The sequence below is a fragment of the Andrographis paniculata genome, unplaced genomic scaffold (genome assembly GCF_009805555.1).
Source record: "Andrographis paniculata isolate CXL003 unplaced genomic scaffold, ASM980555v1 Contig82END, whole genome shotgun sequence".
Classification (NCBI taxonomy): domain Eukaryota; kingdom Viridiplantae; phylum Streptophyta; class Magnoliopsida; order Lamiales; family Acanthaceae; genus Andrographis; species Andrographis paniculata.
Window position 1 is genome coordinate 3,430,016 of NW_026137620.1, and position 11,267 is coordinate 3,441,282.

An 11,267-nucleotide genomic window follows, 5' to 3' on the forward strand; every position below is an offset into this window, starting at 1 on the left:
AATTAGCAAGATGGAAATAGAAAAGAAACAAGGAGAAAGTAAAATCAGTAGGCTGATGAAAGGGAAACAAAAGCTTGACGAAGTATTAAATGTCAGGAAACCATATGGCGATCATAATGGGATTTGGTACACTTATGGAGTTGGAACTTCTCAAATATAATTTATCAAAGGTGGATACTTTCACAATCAAAAAAGAATCTGTTGCTACTAAAATACATTTTGTTCAAAATCTTTCTGTAAATCAAAGGAAGGTTCGGAGATCGGGTAGACAACTATCAAAATATAGATAGCAAACAAACAAGATGTCATTTCTGGTATTTGGTCTATCAAAACACTTAAAAGACATAATTATGGCAAGAGTAGTGTGGAGACCGAAGGTGAATCAAGGAACTTGTCTAGTTGCATTATCAATGTTGAAAAAAATAACAAATAGTACTTTGATAGTGGCTGCTCTATACACATGACACACCAAAGGGAGCTTTGTCAAATTATTGGAAAATAGACTGGAAATTTCATTTTCGGGGATGAAGCAAAAGGAAAATTTTATGGGCACCGTACTCTAAGATTTGGTGGAATTTATGAGCTTAAAAGGCGTACTATGTTGAAGATCTCAACACCAACTTAATTAGCATCAGTCAACTATGCGATTAAGATATGGAAGTTAAAATCACAAAAATTGGTTGTGAGGTTTGGAGTAAGGGGGAGCAAGTGATGAATGGAGCTAGATTAAAAAATAATTGTTTTGTGCTCACTAAAACTCTGGAAATGGTTTTGCTGAATCAAAAGGAAGATTTTACTTTGTGCACATGAGGCTTCGCCACACTAACTTCTAAAACCTAATCAACATCAGTAACTTGGGAGCAATTCATGGGCTGCCAAAGATGCCAAACTCAAAGTCTATTGTATGTGGTGACTGCTGCAACGGAATGCAAAGCATAAATGCCTGTCTGATCAGCTTACGGGCAACAGGTGCTTGGAGCTGTTACACATAGATCTTATGGGTCCTACTAAAGTTGAGAGCATTGGTGCAAAGAGATATATTATGGTCACTGTAGACGACTATTCCAGATATTCTTGGGTGAGATTTTTTAAGGAAAAAAATGAAGCTGTCGAGAACTTCCAGGAGCTATGTGAGAAAATTTCTAATGATAAAAGGATCTAAGGTTATGAGGATCAGAAATGACCATGTGAGAAAAGTTCAAAAAAAATCATTCAAAGACTTCTGCAATCAAAGAGGACTTGTTCATGAATTTTTGGCTCCCAAAATTCCCAACAAAATGGTGTTGTTGAAAGGAAAAACAGAACATTACAGGAGATGGCAAGGTGCATGATGCATGCGAATGAAGTACCCAAGAATCTATGGCCATAAGAAATAAACACTGCATATCATATTATAACCAAGGTATACTTGAGGCATCACACAAAGTTGACACTATATGAGATTTGGAAAGGAAAAACACCAATCATGCAACACTTTCAAATCTTATGTTGAAGATGTTATGTTCTAAATGACAGATAAGCACTTGGAAAATTTGTTAAAGAGTGGATGAGGGAATCTTCTTAGGGTACTCAAGTAACAATCAGGATTATAGTATCTTTAATCTCATAAGTAGAAAGGTCATGGAGTCGGTCAACATAAAATTCTGCAATGAATTGGGTGAAGAGAAGGATCGAGACTCATATTAAGAAAAACTTGAATTGAAGGATAATTCTAGAGTATCAAACTTGCAAAAAAGTAGTGGCAGTGGACAGAAGTTTGATGCTGTCTAGACTTCAAATGACCTGCATTATGAAGCCAACAGCTCTGTGCCAAGGCCTGAAACTCCATCGAAGGCTAGCAACATCCATCCAAACGATCACATTATTAGCGATACTCTGGGTCCAATTTTGATGTGAGGGAACTGTAATAGAAATATACGAAAAAGATCTAAAAATTTATTAACGAAATCGAGTTAAAAATGAAATATTAGACTAATTTTGGTTAGGCTCAGCCCCAACCAACTCGGAAAAAGCCAAAATCGACACACACACACATGTTAGCGACTTACACAAATACACCGGCCCGAAACCCACAAAAACAAGACAAAAGAAACCCCCACAGAACGTAGCGAGGCATACAACAACACCTCAAGGCTACCAAGTTGAACGAGCCTCTTGTGGCTATGAACAACAAAACAGGGAGCAAATGTGCCAAGGAAGCTCCATACAAAAGCAGGAGGAAGGCACCGCCGTGGAACCGCTGGAAAGTCACCGGAAAATCACGTGAGAGTGAGAGAGGGAGAAGGCTAGAGAGGGAGGCGAGTATTAGAGAGAGGAAATGTGTGAGAATACAATGACTGCGCCCTTCTCTCTCTCTCGTATATATACTTACGTCAACCAGCAACGAACGGCCAAGATCCAATCGCCAAATCAGACGGTCAGCGCTTCATCTAAGAAAGACGCAGAGCCCCGACGGGTCAGGGTCACACAAGGATGCAGAGCTCCAGCGGGTCAAGGACGTGAGCTCCAGCGAATAAGGGTCGTGGGCTCGGATCATGGTTTATGGGTCGTGGGCTTGTGATGTGGGTTAGGGCCAAGATGATATTTGGGCTGCATAGTGTGTCTATTGTGTATCATTGGGGTGGATCTGAAAGGACTATAAAATCCAACAAATCCTCCACCTGATTTTTCGTCTGAGTGATATGGGGTACATCATCAGCCATATTTTCTTTACCTACACCAAAAAAAAAATAATGTTAGAACAAAACATTAACTTAGCCTACCTACTACTCTAAGTAGTACAAGGCTAGTCAAAAGTATCACAATGTATGTATTTCATACAAGATACAAACTTATTTGCAGGCAAAATTTTAGTACCCATATCAGATGGATGATACTCAGATGGAATCTTTTCCAATTTTAAAATTCATTTAGATACAATATCACGTATGAAATGAAAATGCACGTCAATATGTTTGGTTCTATCATGAAATGCAGGGTTTTTGCACAACTGGATTCCCGACTGACTATTCGAAAAAACAGTAACAACATGTTGTAAATAACCTAATTCACTGATTAATCCTTTTAACCACAATGCCTCTTTTAAACCTTTAGTTATTGCAACATATTCAGATTATGTTGTGGATAGTGCTACAATGTATTGCAATTGAGATTTCCAACTTATATAAGTTCCACACAAAGTAAAAAACATAAGAAGTAGTACTTTTCCTACTATATCTATCATTTGCATAATTTGAATCCAAAAACTCCTATAATTTAACATTTTCAGTATGTTTACCAACCACAAGACCAACATTTATTGTACCAACTAAGTATCTAAAAACCCATTTCAATGCATGCCAATGTTCTAAACCAGGGTTCGATATATACCTACTTAAACAACTAATAGCATAAGCTAAATCCGGTCTAGTGCTAACCATTAAGTACATTATGGAACCTATTGCATTAGAATATGATACATGTTTCATATACTCAAAATCAGATTCTGATTTGGGACATTGATCCTTACTTAACACAAAATTAGAAGCCATAGGAACAGAAACAGATTTAGCATCACTCATAGGAAACTTCTTAAGAATTTTCAAAATATAAGTTGACTGATTCAAAAACAGTCTAGAATTCTTTCTATCCCTTTTGATACACATGCCTAAAATCACTTTGGCATCACCAAATAGTTTCATGTCAAAATTATCACATAAACACTTAGTCACGTGATCAATAAGCTTTGAACATGGACTAATGATCAACATATCATCAACATAAAAGAGAAGAAAAATAGGTTGGTTTTTAACTGTCTTGAAATACAAACAATAATCAAATTTGCTTTTAACAAAATCAAGATTTTTCATACAATTATCAAATTCGATATTCCATTGTCTAGGTGACTGTTTTAAACCATAAAAAGATTTATTTAACAAACCAACATGATTCATTTTGTTTTAATCAACAAAACCTTTAGGTTGTTTCATATAAATCTTCTCATTTAATTCACCATGCAAAAAAGTTGTTTTAACATCCAATTGTTTTAGCTCTCAATCATAAAATGCTACTAGAGCTAACATGACTCTAACAGTGGTAAATTTGACAACATGGGCAAAAATTTCATTATAATCTATTCCTTCCTTTTGGGTAAAATCATTAGCTACTAATCTAGCTTTAAACCTAATTTCATTATCTTCTTGTTTAACTTTATAAATCCATTTACAATCAACAAGAGAACAATTAAGAGGTTTAGGAACCAAACACCAAGTTTTATTATCATATAATGAATTCATTTCTTCTTTCATTGCTTTTAGCCACTGATTTTTATTTTCAAAATTTATGGCCTCGCTAAATGTCTTAGGTTCATTACCATCTAAATTCTCAAATACACTAAAAACCAAAGAAGACAAATCAAAATCACCAAGCCTAGTAGGCAACCTAGGGATTCTTCTACCCCTATCTCTAGTCAAATCATAATTTTCAAACTTATTTTGATTATTATTATCATAATCAGATTCATTTTGACTGTTATTTTCGAAAACATATTCGTTTTTATTATTATTATCAAAATCAGATTCATTTTGATTTTCAGAAATGCCATTATCAATTTCAATAATAGTTTCCTCTCTCGCAGCAGATCCTACTCGAATTTTAGCATTATTTTCTATATTTTCTACCTCACCTATACTAGCAATATTATACTCCACCTCATTTGGAGTATTACTAGAATCTAAATTTTCAACATCAATTTCAGATTTATCCAAAACAGATTTTTCAATATTTAAACAAGGCATCTCATTTTCATTGAAAACAATATCTCTACTAATAACAGTTTTAAAACCAGGTTTAGACCTTAACCATAATCTATAACCCTTAACCCCTTCCGGATAACCAAAGAAAACACATTTTTCAGCTCTAGGGTCTAATTTGTCATTATTAACACGTATAAAAGCAGAACACCCAAACACCCGAATATTTGAAAAATCAATTTTCCTACCAGTCCACTTAAATTCAGGACAAGCACCATTCAAAGGAAATAAGGGTGATCTATTGACAATATAAGTTGTTGTCATAACAGCTTCTCCCCAAAATTTTTTAGATAAACCGGATGAAGCCAAAAGGCTTCGAACTCTCTCCAAGAGAGTCCGGTTCATCCTCTCAGCCACCCCATTCTGCTGGGGTGTGTAGGGGATAGTCCTATGTCTATTTATACCATTTCTTTGACAAAAAACATCAAATCAGGAGTTGAAAAATTCTAAACCATTATCAATTCTAGGATATTTAATTTTCTTTTTAGTTTGATTTTCAATTTTAATTTTCCAATCTTTGAAAATATCAAACACATCAGATTTATTCTTCATAAGAAATACCCATGTTTTTATAGAAAAATCATCAATAATGGATAAAAAATATCTAGACCCACCATGTGTGGGCTCACTAGCTGGGCCCCACACATCAGCATGTAAATAATCTACACAAATTTAGACAAATCACGTTTTCACTAGGGGGATGGGGAAATTGAACCCTATGGTGTTTACCATATACACAATTATCACAAAAGGACACTGGATTAAATTTTACATTTCCTAAGGATCCATTTTTATGTAAAATTTGTAATCCTTTATTACTTAAGTGTCCTAATCTCTTATGCCACAAATTACCATTCTCTTTAACAAAATTTATTGTGTTTACAGGCAAATTAATTGGTTCAGCACAAGTAGCATATGGATTATTACGTTTTACAGCTTTAAACACAACTAAAAATCCCTTAGTAATTTTCATACAATCATTTCTCCATTTTCCCTCTAATTCTAAATCTGATAAAGCAGCACAAGAAAGCAGATTGTTTGATAAACCAGGAACATGTCTCACATTGTTTAATTTTAGCACAAAAATTGTGTTAAATTTTAAAGGCAAAATAGCAAAAAATCCCCCTGTGATTTTACGAATTCGCTGAAAACCTCCCGTGGTTCTAAAATTCCAAAAAACCTACTTGTGCTTTCCAAAATGTTGCACACTCTCCCCACTCTTTAAATTTGACTAACAGACGTTAAATTTTATCAAATTTGACAGTTATACCCTTACTTATATATTTTTTAATTTATTTCTCTCTCTTCTTCTGTTATTTCTTCTTTGGTTCATTCTTCTTCTCTTCTCCCCAACTTCTTCCTTCCATCTTCTTTTCTTCCCCAAATTCTTCTTCACACATCTTTTTCCTCAATTTTTTTTCTTCTCTAATTCTTTTTCACGTCGTAGCAGTTCCACCCGGTTCTTTCTTTTCTTCTTTTTCCCCTAATTTTTTTTTCTTCTTCTTCATCTCCAATTCTTCTTTGAAGAATGAAGAATTGGAAAAGAATAAGAATAGAAAGAAGATGATGGGCATAAGCGGCTGGAATAGAGAAGAAGGATGGAAGAAAAGAAAGAGAAGGAAGAAGAGAAGAAAAAAAAGAAGAGGAGGAAGAAGGGTTGGACACCAGTTTTTTTTTTCTTTTTCTCTAGTTTTTTTTTTCTTTTTCTATTTCTTTTTCCCCAATTTTCTTTCTTCTTTATTTTTTCTCTCTAATTCTTCCGTATGTTGTTGCAACCAGAAGCAAACAGGTTTTTCTTTCTTCTTTCTCTATCTCTTTTTCCCCAATTTTCTTTCTTTTTTATTTTTTCTCCCTAATTCTTCCGTACGCCGTTTCTTTCTTTCTTTCTTTCTTTCTTCTTATATTGATTTTAAATCTTTGATGTCAAATTGATTTCTTAAATTTTTGGGTTTTGTAAAACACAAGAAGAAATATTTCTGGGTTTGGTAAAATAGAAGAAGATCCATGTCTGGTCGATTAATTGTGATAAATTTTGGATCGGTTTCGAATTTGGTTGTGTTTAGCGGGTTTTAAATTAAAAAAAATGAATTGAGAGTAAATTCTGAAAGTATAGATAACAATAAGAAAGAAGAAGAATAAGGAAGAAGAAGAATGAGGGAGAAGAAGAATAAGGAAGAAGAAGTCATTAGGGTATTTTAGTAATTTTACACATAAATATATCACTTTATGGACCAAAAATCGCATTTCAGGCGCGTGATATACAACCGCCATTAAATCCTAACGGAGGGGGGATTTTTTGCAACATTTTGGAAACCACAAGTAGGGTTTTTGGAGTTTTAGAACCACAGAGGGTTTTCAGCAATTTCGAAAAACCACAGGGGTTTTTTTTGCTATTTTTCCAATTTTAAATTTACACTACCAATTCCAAGCAAATTAGAAACACTATTATCAGCCATGGAAACAGTGCAATTTTCTAAAGTTTTGTATTCACAAAAAATCGATTTTAATGGAGTCATATGGTAACTACATCCATAATCAATAAGCCATTCATTCAGACATACATTGTTCGCATTCAAACAGTCGACAGTAACAGTAAACACATCACCACAATTTCGATCAAGTAATGTCATATTGGCTAACTCATTAAAATGTTGTTGGCTACCATTATTATTATTGTTTGTAATGTTATTTATCTTTTTCTTAGGACACTCATGTATAAAATGGTTAGGATCTCCACAATTATAACATCTTTAACCCCCTTTATTTGGAGTTCTTGGCTACCATTATTATTACTGTTTGTAATGTTGTTTATCTTCTTCTTAGGACACTCACATATAAAATGGTTAGGATCTCCACAATTATAACATCTTTTACCCCCTTTATTTGGATTTCTTGGCTACCATTATTAAGACTATTTGTAATGTTATTTATCTTTTTCTTAGGACACTCACGTATAAAATGGTTAGGATCTCCACAATTATAACATCTTTTACCCCCTTTATTTGGAGTTCTAGATCTATTGTTTCTTCTACTTTTAGATCTATATTTATTTCTATTATTCTGGTTTTTATTACTATTATTATTATTTCCAGAATTACCCTTTCTGTTTGATCTAAAAGGACACCTACCTCTAGTATACATGACTTCACCCTTATTGGACTTATGAATTTGTAAATCTAATTCTTTAGATTTTAACCCATTAATGACTACATCTAATGTCACAAAATCACACCCGTATTAAATAGCATATTTCACATCCATGTATGAGTTAGGTATGGCATTCAATAACACTATAGCACTATAATCATCAATATTTTTATCACCAGTAAGTTTTATATCTTGTATTAATTTTGAAAAATTGTCCAGATTTTCATCAATTGATTTTGAAAAATCAAGTTTAAAACTAAAAAAATTTTCTAACAAATATAACCTACTAGGAAGTGAGGTTTGAGTGTATAGTTCATCCAATTTATTCCATAAATCCAAAGCAGATTCTTGTTTACCTACTTTTCTAATTACATGATCTGCTAAATTGAGTATTATAATAGAGTAACTCATTTCATCTAACTCAGCCCTCCTTTCTAGAGGAACTTAAGCTACATGATCCGGCTCAATTGCTCTAATTATTCTTTGAGTGACTAAAATGCTTCTCATTTTTTGTTTCCAAATTGCAAAATCCTTTTTTCCATCAAAAGGCAGAATATTAAAACTAGAGTTACCAGCCATTTTACTGTTTTAATAAAAACATATTTTAATATTCAAAACCAAATTCTGTTTTTAATTTCAGAAAATTATTTATTTTAATTTTCACAAAAACAGACTATATTTGGCATGCAAATCACACAAAAACAAACAAACACAGATTATCACACACAATCAGATAATCACAGCAGATAATTAGGCAATCAAAGAAAATATATCACCTAACTATTACAACATACACTCGTGACTATTCAACCGAGGTACTCGAGAATCACTCACAAAGTGAGGATCGGAGTTTAGTAACATTGGTTTCACAATACCCTTTACAATTTAGTTTTGGACGCAAAAAATTTAATGCAGAAATTAAAACAAGCAGAAAAAAAAAACAGTAAATAATGTGAGTTTAAGGTGTTACCCTTGTAGCATAGCAACAACAATTTATATTCCTACAAAACAGTAGAAAATACACAGTAAACAAACCTATTCTCTTTTGTAGAAAATAGGGGTTAGCCAAACTAAAATTCACAAAAATAGAAACCGAACTAAAAGATTTTTTTTCTCTTCTAACAAATTGTTAGAATCTCCGAAACATATTGTATATTGCACAATTTCGACTCAAGAACAAACACAAACAGACAAGGCTTAAAGATTTGAAGATTTCAAACAAGATTTTAGTTTAAAAAATATAAAGATCTTTAAAAACTTGTTGACCAACTTTTAAGGTTTACAAAACCTTTTAGATTTTGACTCCCAGTGAACAGATCTATACAAAATAGGGGCACTTTACCCGATTTACAACTTTTATTTAAATGAGGTTTGAAATACAAAACTCGTTTATTAAAAGTAAAACGGTTTTGTAACAAACTAACCAAAATATAGACTCAAACTTAACCAAACTACATAGATCTGTAGCGATTAAGTCACGTTCAACATAAATCGCACACGCCGAGGCTAAAAAGCACGGATCGAGTGAGATTTTGGCCGGTATCCAACAGATCTACTAGGAAAAGAATCGAAACACAAAAAAAGTTTGATTCAACCAGATCCTTTCGTAAATCTAAAGACTTACAACCAAAAAACCTTAAAACAAAAAATATTACTCGATTTCAAAAAAAAAAAAAAAACACTAAATAGCTCTGATACCACTTGTAATAGAAATATACGAAAAAGATCTAAAGATTTATTATTGAAATCGAGTTAAAAACAAAATATTAGACTAGTTTTGGTTAGGCTCAGTCCCAACCAACTCGGAAAAAGCCAAAATCGACACACACACACACACTAGCGACTTACACAAATACACAAGCTCGAAACCCACAAAAACAAGACAAAAGAAACCCCCACAGAACATAGGGAGGCATACAACAACAACACCTCAAGGCTACCAAGTTGAACGAGCCCCTTGCGGCTACGAACAACAAAACAGGGAGCAAATGTGCCAAGGAAGTTCCACACAAAAGCTGGAGGAAGGCACCGCCGTGGAACCGCCGGAAAGTCGCCGGAAAATCGCGTGAGAGTGAGAGAGGGAAAAGGCTAGAAAGGGAGGCGAGTTTTAGAGAGAGGAAGTGTGTGAGAGTAGAATGACTGCGGCCCTCTCTCTCTCTCATCACTACAAAAAAATAGTTTATTTGTAACGGAATTCCGTTACTAAAGTTCACGTAGCTAACGTAATTCCATCTCAAATTCCGTCTCTAATATCATTAGTAACGGAAAAAGTGGATTTAACAACGAAAAAATCTTGTTACAAAATTGATATTTTTTTGTAGTGCGTATATATACTTAGGTCAACCAGCAACGAACGGCCAAGATCCAATCGCCAAATCGGACGGTCAGCGCTTCATCTAAGAAAGACGTGGAGCCCCGACGGGTCAGGATCACACGAGGACACGGATCTCCAGCAGGTCAAGGATGCGAGCTCCAACGAATAAGGGTCGTGGGCTTGTGATGTGGGTCAGGGCCAAGATGATATTTGGTCTGCATAGTGTGTGTATTGTGTATCATTGGGGTGGATCTGAAAGGACTATAAAATCCAACAGGAACTTAATTAATTTTAGGGTACTTTTTGGATTGAATTGTTTTGTCTCCAAGAGTGAACCAAAAAATATTGGTGAAGCATTAGAAGATGAATATTGGTTGGCGGCTATGCAGAAAGAACTATTACAATTCAAAATTAATAAAGTGTGGGAATTGATTGCTCCTCCAGCAGGTGCCAACATCATCAAGACGAAGTGGATTTTATAAAATAGAAAATTGAAAAAAATTAAAAACTGGAAATATAGTTCGAAATAAACCTAGGTTGGTCGCTCAAGGTTACGCCAATTGAGGGGTATGATTATGATGAGACGTTTTCTCCGGTTGCGAGGTTAAAAGCTATCCATTTCTTGCTCTATGAATTTTAAACTATTTCAGATGGATGTCAAAACTGCATTTCTAAAAGGGTGGTTGAGAGAAGAAGCATCCCTCCCACAACCAAAAGGCTTTGAGGACCCAACACATCCGGAATATTTCTATAAATTGCAAAAGACATTATATTGATTAAGGCAAGCCCCAGGAGCTTGGTAAGAACATCTATTTGTTTATCTTTTGTCTCAAAATTATGTGTGCAAATCGTTTGACAAGACTTTGTTCTTAAAAGGAAGGGGACATTGATGATTACCCATATTTATGTGGATGATATTGTGTTTGGATCAATCTCAGACAACCTAATAGATGAGTTCGTAAAATTTATGATTGATATGTTTGAGATGTCAATGATGTGAGAACTAAAATATTTCT